This window comes from Notothenia rossii (assembly GCF_949606895.1).
Source record: "Notothenia rossii genome assembly, chromosome: 9".
NCBI lineage: Eukaryota > Metazoa > Chordata > Actinopteri > Perciformes > Nototheniidae > Notothenia > Notothenia rossii.
Genome location: NC_136907.1, coordinates 79,044,334 through 79,056,682, shown reverse-complemented (window position 1 = coordinate 79,056,682; position 12,349 = coordinate 79,044,334).

Genomic DNA, 12,349 nt, shown 5'->3' with positions numbered 1-12,349 from the left:
GGCAGGACCCCCGGCAGAAGAGTAGTCTGCGGGACCTCCAACGGGACCAGACATGGAGTTGGCAGGACCCCCGGCAGAAGAGTAGTCTGCGGGACCTCCAACGTGACAAAACATGGAGTTGGCAGGACCCTCGGCAGAAGCGCAGTCTGCGGGACCTCCAACGGCTCAGGACATGGGGTCTGCAGGACCCCCGGCAGAAGGGCAGTCTGCGGGACCTCCAACGACACTTGTGTGGGTTGGTTCGCCAACAGAACCCGGGGAGCTGGAGTCGGACGGACAGCCAACAGGAGACGAGGTGCTTGAGTCGGCCGGTATGCCGACAAGACACGGGGAGCTGGCGTCGGACGGACAGCCATCAGGACACGGGGAGCTGGCGTCGGACGGACAGCCAACAGGAGACGAGGTGCTGGAGTCGGCAGGTATGCCGACAAGACACGGGGAGCTGGCGTCGGACGGACAGTCATCAGCACACGGGGAGCTGGCGTCGGACGGACAGCCAACCGGAGACGAGGTGCTGGAGTCGGCCAGTATGCTGACAGGACTCGAGGAGCTGGCGTCGGCCGATGAGTCAGCAGGTGACGAGGAGCCGGAAACATGGCTGTGTGGGCCGGCACTGGAGCCGGAAACATGGCTGTGTGGGCCGGCACTGGAGCCGGAAACATGGCTGTGTGGGCCGGCACTGGAGCCGGAAACATGGCTGTAAGGTCCGGTTCTGGAGCCGGAAACATGGCTGTAAGGTCCGGTTCTGGAGCCGGAAACATGGCTGTAAGGTCCGGCTCTGGAGCCGGAAACATGGCTGTGTGGGCCGGTTCTGGAGCCGGAAACATGGCTGTGTGGGCCGGCACTGGACCCGGAAACATGGCTGTAAGGTCCGGTTCTGGAGCCGGAACCATGGCTCTTGGGGCTTCAGCTGCTAGCTTGGCCCTCCTCTTAGCAGCCGCCTGAATACTCCGTGGACCTCCATAAGCCAGACGAGTTCCAGAATATGACTCCTGGACAGGAGCAGGAACTGGGGCAGAAGCATGGGCTGACTGCAGACGGAACCCACCGAGGCGTATGGTGCCAGGTTGGGAATTGGGAGACATGGAGCTAGCATGCCTGGGGCTAGCAGGCCGGGAATCACACACAGGGAGGATCTTTGAAATCCAGCCAGGTAAGAACTTCACCATACCTGGTTTCTCCCTAGCCATCTGGCGCGCCTCCGACAACACAGCCTCCCGCTGCTGAACTCCGGGTGCTCTCTTCCATCTATCCGAGCAGTTAGCCCAAAAAAAGGAAACATTTAATAATTCCGACTCGAACGGATCTGCTGGGCCCATTTCTTGGTCGGTTCGTACTGTCACGGTTCGTGAAACAAGCAGGACCCAAATGCAGATTTAAACTGAAACTTCCTTTATTTCAAGGCTATGATATGTACAATGACAAACAGAACACTCACCGCAGAACTAGTCAGGGAACAAGACGAACCGACCAAGACAGACAGACAACCCAGAACTTAAATACACACAAGACTCAATCACACAACAAGACACAGGTGAGGAGGGAGGAGAAAACACAGGGGCCCAGGTGAACACAATCAGACAATTAGACACACCAGGGAAACTAATGACAAGAGGAAAACACAGGGAAAAGGACCAGACAATAACCCAAAGGAAAACATGACATGGAAAACAGCAAAAACACCCAAACCTACAAAACTATAAACGTGACATAACATGAGAATCGTGACAATACTATATTCCGTACACACTCTGCACGGGGTCAGTGTCTGAGTGTGGGGTCATAGGGGGCACTTGCGCTCTCCCCGTGCTCTTTAGGGACTCAGGAGAGAGGGTGCATAGTGAACCCATACAGCTGCGGACTTTCCCCATCTGCCTATAAGCGGACGCAGGGGAGTCCTCAGCACTGTTGGAGCACACATTTTTGCGAGGCACGCGCGTCAGGGTGTTAGACCCTCCAGAAAAATGCGATTCTGCGATCACAGAATCTACCGTATAATCAGCGAAATGGCGCAGATTTCTAAAAGGCCGCATATTTATCAAAAAGCCGCATAATCCCCGCATTTTTCCACACAAAGTTGAGAAAAAAAAAAGTTAACTCGTATTGACGTGAAGTACTGATGATGATGACGCCATCAGCTCGCGCATCACAGAAGGTAAACAACACCGTAGAGTGAACGTGTGGAACTCACACGAGAGAGAAAACACCAAGATGAAAAAATCTGATCCATCTCATTTACCCACGAACATTTCTGCTAAAGACCGGGCAAAGCAGTACCCCGATGTCTTTCACGAAAGTGGGGGGAAACTATTCTGCACCCCTTGCAACTGTGTGTTGGAGCATACTGTAAGTCTTAGAGAAAATCGACGGTGACGACCCACTTTGATTCATTCAAACATTCGAAAATGCTTTCTGCTGCTGCGGACAAGAAAGCCAAACAACTCACGTTCACCGAGGGATCAACCTCCAAAACGCTTTCGAGGGCTACAAGAAACGAAGTGAGTAGCCTACAAGATTGAAGCTGCAGATAACGAACGAGTAAATGAAAACAGAATGAGGCGGAGAAGTGTGTGTGTGTGTGTGTGTGTGTGTGTGTGTGTGTGTGTGTGTGTGTGTGTGTGTGTGTGTGTGTGTGTGTGTGTGTGTGTGTGTGTGTGTGTGTGTGTGTGTGTGTGTGTGTGTGTGTGTGTGTGTGTGTGTGTGATTAAAATAGCCCAATTGCTTTTACAATAACTAAACATTGAATGTGTTTAATTGAATAGGAAAGGGGTTTAACGTTAGTGGCAGGTTGTGGGTGAGAGAGAATAAATAAGACAGCCCAATATTAAAAAAAAAATCTATTATTTTTCGCAACTTCCCGCAATTTCACCGCATAAAATCACATAAAAACCCCGCATGTTTAATCGCATAGTCAAGGATTTTGGCCCGCATAATCAAGGATTTTTGCCCGCGTTTTTCTGGAGGGTTTAGGCCTAGGGTGTGCTCTATCGGCCGCAGCCTGGACTTCTCCACGGTTACAACCGAGGGAGAGGTGAGTGAGGCGCAGCGGCTGCTAAAGCCAGTCAGGGACAGTGAGGTGGAACGGTGTGCTGGACGACAGTGAATGCATACATCAGCCTGTGAGAGATATAACGCCGGGTTACGTATTGTAACCCTTGTTATATTAACACAGGCGGAGCCCTCTACCTTGGGGCACTGTCTGTCTTGTACCGCTCGCTGAAGAGTGGTGTAGGATGGTGGTCAGGAGGCGAGGCCTCCTTTTATACGGAAGTGAGATGCGCACGCATTCAGGTAGGCCCGCCCCGGGGCCGGCTACGTCTATAGAAATCTCAGTAGGTGAATGCTTGCATGATAAGGTAGTACCCATAGAGTCCAGTAGAGGGCTCCGCCTGTGTTAATATGACAAGGGTTACAATACGTAACCCGGCGTTTCATCACAAGCCTTGAGGCAAAGTGGCCTGGGTCAGTCCATGACTCTAGGATAGATGGATAGGAGTCGTCACTGTTTCACAAACTCGAGCAGGGTATGACAACTGTACATTCTTAATGTTTTGTGCTTCTTAAACTGCCTTTTGTGATGCTTATATGGAAATGTTCCTTTATCTTCAGGGCTCTTCAGTGGATTGCTGCTCGGTGACAGGTGTTATGCCTGCCAGCCTTTCTTGATGACTCCGTATCCTGTCCCTGATGAAGGGCCACAATGTAATGTGGCCCATGCCAAAACCAGGATCAGGATTATGCAAAATCCTCGTTTTCATGTATTTTATACATACATATGTGTCCCCTCTGTGTAAAGAGATTCTGAAAGTGTTAACTAAATATCTCTCAGAGGGGCGTGGGGAGTGGCTCCTTATTTTCATCTAAAGTAACATACAGAAAGTCAGCACTTTTGAAACAGGGCTGAAACAGAGGGGATTATGGGTAATGCTGCAATGATCTGTTTGGTATTTCAGACAAACACTTCAGAGACATGTTTGTATGTATCTGAGACCTATAATATATTGATGAAAAACAGTATAATAGGGGACCTTTAATTTTACTCGAAAATAAATTACTGAAGGTTACAAGGTCTTTCTTTACCCAATTTCTCAACCTCCAGTTTGGCTTTTTTAATTAAAATATTTTTGTGTCCAATTTCCAGCCCCTTTATTTCAATGTCAGCAACACCACATTATCCCCATCATCTGCAGAACAATAAAATACATGTTACTTACTCCCACAAACATAGATATATTATATAGTTGTGTTTTAATAGCATCTCAGCAGTTTATAGCTTCCTGACTCATTCCCTGTATAACAATGTAGTGGGAGCGGCTGCCACCAGGGTCCGTAGAGACCCCCACTTCCACCCCTACCATCAAGGGCAGACCCTCATTACTGCTGAGGGCTAGCTCCTCGGCAGGCGTGAAATCTTGCGGAGGAGGGCCTTATCCTGTCTTCATGTGCTCATTTTTTGTCTTGTTGGCTGCAGGAATTGTGAAAAAGATTTACCTCTTTTCTATACAGTTATCCTGTTAAGCCCCGAGCCTGTTTTTCAGGTCTCAGGCTCGAAAATGACATTCCCAGAACAAATGACCATCTTCATTTATCTGCTTCCATTTATTTCCCCTCTGGGCTTTCATGTTCATATGATATGATTGTATTGCACCTCTTATTCAGGGACTCAAATGTTGTCAAGTTGTTTTTTTGTATTGAAGATTGTCGTGTACGGTGCAAGGGATTTATTTTAAGTTCTGATTCCCATAAGGCTGTTCCCTGTGGAGCTCTTCCCAGCGTCAGTCTTCCCCTCCATCACAATCCTGAGCCCCTCATCATTGTATTTGATATCAGAAATTTCAATGCACAAATGGGATTTATTTTCAGAGACTGACACACAGTCCAGATAAATGCGATTTTAGATGCTACTTTTAATTGACAATTTGGAGTTTGACTCCAGCTCCTTCAGCAGCTGTTGTGTGGTACTGATCCACACTGTTACAGCAGCCTGAACTTTGTCAAAGTGTTTTCAAAAGAAATATTGACAGGCTGATTCAGGATACAACATAATAGTGATTCAACTGACCATGTTCATTTATTTCCCCTCTAGGCTTCCACGTTCATGTCATATGATTTTATTCAGACTCAAATGATTGACACCCTTACATTACCCATTAGAATGTATTTTCCTTTCACTTTTAGATAACTGCCATCAGTAAACCCTGCTCCCCCTCCCTTCAGCATTTACAAGAAATGCACCTTGTTCTTCTAAATGCCACAAAAATCTGCACATTGCGGTTAGCACTTTGAACTGTAGCTCTCAGTCTCTGTTCATAACAGGATGTGGCAGTTAAGCTCAGATGCTGTTAAGCAGAGAAAGGTCAACTTTAATTTAAATCCTTGAGATACAGCACCTTCATGTGGCTGATAAACAGTGGTTCAAGAAGAAAGAGAAAATAAGACTGTAAGGCCTACATTTATCATTTTTATTCAAGAAAATATTACAGTAGCGTTATCAACTAAATGTACGAGAAGAACCAAAAACGCCCATTAGGTGACATAATGACCCTGTTGCTCCTTTCACACCAACGCGGTTCCCGTTCTAGCTCCGTGCTTGCGCTCTTCTGGTTCGGAACCGGTTTTTGAGGTTTTTCTTTTCAGGCCCCGTTTTGTTCACACCGCCCAGAGCCCGACTGGTGCTGCGTCACGACGTCACCGTTCACTTTGCTGATTTTTTCCCTAACGGCGCTCACAACAACAACAATGGGGCACTGCGTCAGATCGATGGTCGTGTTGCTTTAAATCAGGGGTGGGGAACCTCCGGCCTCCGGGCCGTATACGGCCTGCGAGACCATTTGGTACGGCCCTCGAGGTAATTTATAAACACACGCAAAAAAGAAAAAAATTCAAGAAATCTAGACCTAAAAAAAAATTAAACGACCTCTTTTTTCCTGTCAGGGTCCTTGAACACAACACGAGCCTAACGTGTCATCACGTGGTATATGTCTCGTCTGACAGGAGTGTAGTTCTAACGGAGAGCACCAGAATGCGGCTCCGGGCTGGGACTTCACAAATTGCAATACCCATAAGGAGCTGTACACATGCCGCAGTTTTTGCGTGGCTGTGTCTTTAGTTGAAAGCCCAGTGGCGATCTGTTCATCTGTCATACTGATCATACAGTCAATAACGTTGTTGTTATGAGCATCTGGTTAGCTAGCTATGCTAACGAATATAAGAAGCTTTTTCTCCAACCAGTGAGGTAAAGGCACATCTTTATATGATCATTATAGTTATAGAAAAATAAGAGAATAAAATAAACAGGTATACAATACTAATATGACAGTAAAAAAAAGTTGTTATTAATAAACAAGAATACAGTTTAAAAGGGAAGTGATTTGTAAAATATCCATAATTTAAAAAATCTGCTTACAGTTCTGTTTCATATGGGTGTTGAGAGATGTATCCATAGATCTCTTCATGTTGCTCTCAAAGTACACCAGATTGATGCTTTTAACTTCAACATTTAAAAAAAATCTTCCTGGTGGTGCATGCCCCCAAACCCCCCTAGATGATGTTAGATCCGCCCCCCCCACTTAAATCATGTCCACATGGATATGAAACTAAATACATTTGCACACATCTTGTGTCCATATCTTTCTGTTTTGGTGGTCATGCCACGGTGCATGAATGCGCGGGTCATGGTCAAATATCTGGATTAAGAGTTTGCTTTTTCTTTGCACAGCATGAAAGAAAGGCGAAATTAATGAGCTGTGATTTGAGTTTTTTAAGCAGACGTTGAGTTCAATAATTTGTACGGCCCTCGAAGGATGTTGTAAAAATTGAAATGGCCCTTGAGAGGAAAAAGGTTCCCCACCCCTGCTTTAAATCATACAATGCCAGATTAAATTAAATAACTACTTCTCAACCCTTATACTTTTCTCCAGAGTGCCGTGGTTCATTATTTATTAATGTGTTTCAGTGGCATTTACCGACCGCTGCAGTGCTGCCCGCTGTTTGGCATCACAACGCTGTTATGAAAGTTTATCTGATATAAAATGGGTGATGTTAGCATAGCAACCAAAGCTAAACTGACTATTTTAACTACTTGTTGCTATCCTATCGTAGCATAAGCCGTTTTCTACAAGCACATATTACTGTCGTATTTTTCATTGTGATTCTACTTGTGATAGACGGACAGGTATTGATTCCATACGATAGCTGCTTTAATACAAAAAAAACGTCTGCCTGCTCTCCACAATGATCAATAACAGCGAACGGATGGTCAAAGTAAGGTACAAATAAACAGAATCACACTAAGCCTTGCAGTGGTTGGTGTTGCCTGACTTTATAGAGTGTGTTATTTTTAGAAAGTGTGTGGTTGCGTTCTAGTCACTCTGCTCAACGCTACTGCTTGATACAACTTTTATTTGCCGTTCTCGCCATAAACTGTTGCTCAGGTTGATCTCGCCCCCCTCCAACGTAAGCGTGACGTATGCGGTTCTTGATTCTAGACCGATAATTTTTTGGTGCTTGTTAAGAACCGTTTTTCGGGGAAAAGAGCCGGCTCCGCTGCGGTGTGAACAGGAAAAACCGGTGCTTATCAGGCTCTAGCTCCGAACCGGCCCTGGAACCGCTTTGCTGTGAAGGGCCATGTGTGAGTGGTATATTATGTTTTTTTAGTTGTTACTTGTTATTGTGTGCTAGTAGTATAAGTAGCATTGTAATTTTTTTTATTTTGCCACCAAATTAAAGGCAAGTCCCCGCAAGTGACTGTATACTAATGGGCCCCACAACATCCCTAATACAGGTATACACACATGACATGGCCATTTCTACTGATCATAAGTCGATTGTTGAGGTCTACTAGAAAAAGATTCACATTGTTCAATGTTCCAAACTCACATTGGTTTCTCATACAGCATCTCTGTATAGTATGTGTATTCACAACACACTCTCACTCCATAAACGTCCAGGAGCGACGTTTGGTCAGGGTCCCGTGGCGTGCAGTTGTGACGCTCCTAGGCTCCTTCAGCTTCATAAAGGGACGCAAATAGCTTTCAACTGATTGCAATGTATTCCCATCGGCGGCGGGATTTGACGCTCATGGAAGCACGGTATTCGTTTGTGTCGGCTGCCCTTAAAAGGCAATGTGAGCGTCCATTCCCATTGGATAACAGAGAATTGTACACCAGGAAGTAAGTATTCTCCTTACTGTCAGTTGATTTGACAATGATATCTCCACTACTCATCAACTCAAAAACACCAGATTATCCTTGTTGATTAAACGACATTGATAGGTTTTGTGAACATTTTCTTGTTGCCCCAGCTGGTCGACACCTCTTTTAGCAGAAACAAAGGCTACATTAATGTATTAAATCGATGTTCATCCAGGTGGATGTGGAATTAACGGACGTCACGTTGTGTGATTGCGTTGCCAGGCAACAGCTTCGGTTCATGTTAATTTACAAACTCTTCAACTACAACCGTAGTTATATTTAAAAACATGTTAGAAGGCCTCACAACAAAATACATCCTTACGAAACACGAAACCGGAAACAGGCGGAGGCAAGATCCTCAGCTCGATTTAGCCGCAAAGCACGCTGGGATTTGGTGTTTATAAAATGTGAAATCCGAAAACATATTTTAAAAATAAAATAATACATTATTCCGAGTGTGCTTGCTTTTCTCTTTGAAAGTCATCACATAAAGGCATTGTAATACACGGTTCGGCTGCATTAAATATGAAATATCTGCCGTAGTTGTATATTTATAGAGCCCTGATGAGAAACATGAGGGCTTTGTAGAGACAAACAGGAGAACTGCCGCCAAACTGAAAACGTGACGTGGATCCTAAATATATCAGCAGTTAAACAACATCTTACATTTCTTTTCACACAATACGCCTCCTCGCAGTATCAACAATAATTCGGCTGACTTTTATATTTGATCCAATTGGTAGATTGACTGTATTTACACCATAAAGGTGCACAGCTGATAGAGACGGGCACCTAGTGGTTAAAGCGTGTTATTGCATTTTTATTATTTGTTTTATTAGATAGTAATAGAATCCCTATAAAGTATATTCATTACTCGTTATTCTCTACCAATAGTTAATTAAAGACTGTATATAATGACTATTTTGCACATCCCTTTCAAGATTTCAAGATTTTCTAAGGTCTACGCGCCACCCTGTCAGGGAGCAGAAGGGCGTCTCTTCTCCGGACGGTTCACAAGCTGTGACAGGGGGCGACAGTGACAGCTTTAACTGTCATGCAAACTTTGAGTTTCATGACGGCTGCTCACATTGTGGTCCCGCAGGGGTTACTGCATATGCGCCGCTTGCAGAGGCCGGGCGCCTCCGGAGGGGGTCTCCACTGGGACGGGTAACCTCCTACATCACAGTGTTCACAGCAACAGGATGGGGAGGGACCTGCCTGAAGAGGGCTCTAGTAGGGCGCTAGTCTCTAACAGAAACACGACACAGCAACCTCCTAGAGCTACGGGCGGTAGTGTTAGTCCTCCAGCATTTCATGCCCCTAATTCAAGGGAGACATGTATTGGTCAGGAGCGACAACAGCAGCACAGTGGCTTATATCAACAGGCAAGGCGGAGTCCACTCTGCCACCTTGTTGGCCACAGCGGAGAGGCTGTGGTTATGGGCTTCAGAGGTAGTGTTATCTCTGAGAGCCCTCCATATCCCGGGACTGGAGAATAGGGGGGCCGACCTCATGTTGAGGGGCGGCCCCCTGCCAGGCGAATGGACGCTGCACCCAGAGGTGGTGAAGCAGATCTGGGCCCAGTTCGGGAGAGCGGAAGTGGATCTGTTCGCCAACCGGCGCAACAGCCACTGTGCCCTGTGGTTCTCCATGGCCCTGAGCGACGACCCGCCTTGAGGGGTGGACGCGTTTGCACACGAGCGATGGCCAAGGAAGCTGCTATACGCCATTACACCGCTGCTTCTCATTCTTCCTCTCCTGGGGAGAGTGAGGCGAGAACGTCTGGCAGTCATTCTGGTAGCGCCGGATCGCGTCGGGGCGCCGTGGTACTCAGAGATGACACAGATGAAGGTGGGTCAGCCCTGGGCAATTCCCCAGTTCTGGGGGGCGATGTCTCAAGAGGCAGGTGCAATCGGGGCGTTACCCACTCTGGGCCATCCTCTTCAGGCTTGGCTCCTAAGAGGGACAGGCTGAGACAGGGTGGATTGTCTGATAGTGTTATTCAGTCTATCCAGGCAGCTAGAGCAGGATCCACCACAGCCTGTTACAGGCCGAAGTGGCTGGGATTCCAGCGATAGTGTGAGGAGCAGAAAATAGAGCCCCTATATTGTGAGTTGGGCTCTATTTTGTCCTTTTCACAGTTATTGGTGGACAGAGGACTTGCTCATTCTACTGTAAAGTGTATGCAGCAGCCATCTCGTCCAGTCATGAGGGATTCAACGGCAGGTCAGCCTTTTCTCATCCACTGATGTTGCGGTTTTTTACAGGGGGTCAGGAGGCTGCGCCCAGTAGTGCACGCCTCCACCCCGCAGTGGGACCTGCCGCTGGTGCTCGAGGCTCTGGTCACAGAGCCATTTGAGCTTCGAGAGCTCTCCTCCCTGAAAGCAATGTCGTGGAAGACAGCGTTGCTACTTGCCTTTACGGCAGCCAAAAGAGTGTCCGAGTTAACCGCTCTGTCGGTGCACCCGAGCTGTTTACTGATTCGGGGTGACCGGGGCGGGGCGATACTCAGACCGAACCCCTCCTTTGTGCCAAAGAGCCTAAGGAGTGCGTTCAGGTCGAGGGATATTCAGTTGGGGGGATTTAGTCTTCCAGCCCATGGTGGGGCCAGGGAAGCTAAATTACACCTCCTCTGCCCGGTGCGCGCATTAGCATGTTATGTAGAGCGCACAGCTACCCTGAGACGCACTGAACAGCTGTTTGTGTGCTTCGGGGGCGGGGTGACTGGAAAAGCTCTGTCCAAGAAACGCCTGGCAGGCTGGCTTTGCGGAGGCATTGCACACGCCTACGAGCAGGCAGGGAGAGCCTGTCCCACGGGGGTCCGTGCACACTCCACACGAGCTGGGGCTGCGTCGGCAGCTTTATTCAACGGTGTGAGTTTGGAGGACATATGCACGGCGGCGTCTTGGTCAACGCCAGGTCTCTTCATAAAGTTTTATCTCTTGGATATGTCTGGCTCTTTCTCAGCGTCTGCGCTTGCTGGGGCAACACAGGACTGGTGAGGAGGGGGGGTCTGTGGGTCAGTGGGCATCTGACCCCCTCCCCGGGCGTAAATGCGCTTATGTTTCTCCGGACTCCTGGAGGGTCGCAGGGTGAAGTAATGCGCTTTGGGCCCTTACAGGGCTAAAGGGCTCCCCTCGCCTGCCTGGGGGCAGGAGGGGGAGAGCCCTCCATACTTGTCACGGTTTGTGAAACAAGCAGGACCCAAATGCAGATTTAAACTGAAACTTCCTTTATTTCAAGGCTATGATATGTACAATGACAAACAGAACACTCACCGCAGAACGAGTCAGGGAACAAGACGAACCGACCAAGACAGACAGACAACCCAGAACTTAAATACACACAAGACTCAATCACACAACAAGACACAGGTGAGGAGGGAGGAGAAAACACAGGGGCCCAGGTGAACATAATCAGACAATTAGACACACCAGGGAAACTAATGACAAGAGGAAAACACAGGGAAAAGGACCAGACAGTAACCCAAAGGAAAACATGACATGGAAAACAGCAAAAACACCCAAACCTACAAAACTATAAACGTGACATAACATGAGAGTCGTGACATAACTCCCCCCTCAAGGGACGGATTCCAGACGTCCCAAAAAAATAAAAATCCAGCAGGGTGGGTGGAGGGGGTCTGGAGGACGGGTCTCGGGCAAACGGCCCGGGGGCAAGGCAGAGTTAAAAAAAAAAGGGAATTCGGGCGGACGGCCCGGGGGCAAGGCAGAGTTCCAAAAGGGGAATTCGGGCGGACGGCCCGGGGGCAAGGCAGAGTCCGAGGAGGGGTGAAGACCAGAGAGCTCCGGAGGCCGGTCAGGAGCCGGTGTCGGCAAGATCCCCCATGGAAGAGGATACCGGACCGGCAGGACCCCCGGCAGGAGAGCAGTCGGCGGAATCCCCAACGCGACAGGACATGGAGTTGGCAGGACCCCCAGCGGAAGAGTAGTCGGCGGGACCTCCAACGTGGCAAGACATGGAGTTGGCAGGACCCCCGGCAGAAGAGCAGTCTGCGGGACCTCCAACGGCTCAGGACATGGGGTTGGCAGGACCCCCGGCAGAAGAGTAGTCTGCGGGACCTCCAACGGGACACGACATAGAGTTTGCAGGCCCCCCGGCAGAAGAGTAGTCTGCGGGACCTCCAACGGCACAGG